General features: G+C 41.2%; 1 non-coding gene across 1 annotated transcript; it reads left to right on the forward strand.

The window, feature by feature from the left end:
• Positions 1 to 1,135: 1,135 nt before the first annotated feature.
• LOC112739838 (small nucleolar RNA R71) lies at positions 1,136 to 1,243 on the forward strand. The gene has a single exon (XR_003170774.1). It is a non-coding gene; the product is annotated as a small nucleolar RNA R71 (small nucleolar RNA).

The following is a 1,243-nucleotide window of genomic DNA, read 5'->3' on the forward strand; positions in this document are numbered from 1 at the left end:
GTATTACGAACTTTCCAGGATCCTGTTTCTTCTGAGGCAATGTCAGTTGATCCAGATCACTTAGTTCATTGGTGAACAAGGAAGGTTTATCTTCCCAAGTCTCAATACCAAATAATTTGGCATTCAGATTCATAATTGCACCAAGGTACTTGGTAACTTGCTCTTCAGTAACATCCTCATTCTCTTCAGAAGATGAATACTTGTCAGAGCTCATGAAGGGCATAAGGAGGTTCAATGGAATCTCTATGGTCTCTAGATGAGTCTCAGATTCCTTTGGTTCCGCAAAGGGAAACTCCTTATTGATCACTGGACGTCCCAGGAGGTCTTCCTCACTGGGATTTATGTCCTCCCCTTCCTCTCCAGGTTCGGCCGTGTTGACTAATTCAATGGCCTTGCACTCTCCTTTTGGGTTTTCTTCTGTATTGCTTGGGAGAGTACTAGGAGGGATTTCAGTGACTCTTTTACTCAGCTGGCCCACTTGTGCCTCCAAATTTCTAATGGAGGACCTTGTTTCATTCATGAAACTTACAGTGGCCTTAGATAGATCAGAGACTAAGTTTGCTAAATTAGAGGTATTTTGTTCAGAGTTCTCTGTCTGTTGCTGAGTGGATGATGGAAAAGGTTTACTATTGTTAAACCTATTTCTTCCACCATTATTAAAGCCTTGTTGAGGCTTTTGTTGATCCTTCCATGAGAAATTTGGATGATTTCTCCATGATGAGTTATAGGTGTTTCCATAAGGTTCACCTAAGTAATTTACCTCTGCTATTGTAGGGTTCTCAGGATCATAGGCCTCTTCTTCAGAAGGCGCCTCTTGAGTACTGTTGGATGTAGCTTGCATTCCATTCAGACTCTGAGAAATCATATTGACTTGTTGAGTCAATATTTTGTTCTGAGCCAATATGGCATTCAGAGTATCAATTTCAAGAACTCCCTTCTTCATAGGCGTCCCATTACTCACAGGATTCCTCTCAGAAGTGTACATGAACTGGTTATTAGCAACCATTTCAATGAGTTCTTGAGCTTCTGCAAGCGTTTTCTTTAGGTGAATGGATCCACCTACAGAAGTATCCAATGACATTTTAGCTAATTCAGACAGACCATTATAGAATATATCCAGGATGGTCCATTCTGAAAGCATGTCAGAAGGACACTTTTTGGTCAGTTCCTTGTATCTCTCCCAAGCTTCATAGAGGGACTCACCTTCTTTCTGCCTGAAGGTTTGAATATCCACTCTAAGCTT

Source organism: Arachis hypogaea, chromosome 13 (assembly GCF_003086295.3).
Source record: "Arachis hypogaea cultivar Tifrunner chromosome 13, arahy.Tifrunner.gnm2.J5K5, whole genome shotgun sequence".
NCBI classification, from domain to species: Eukaryota; Viridiplantae; Streptophyta; class Magnoliopsida; order Fabales; family Fabaceae; genus Arachis; species Arachis hypogaea.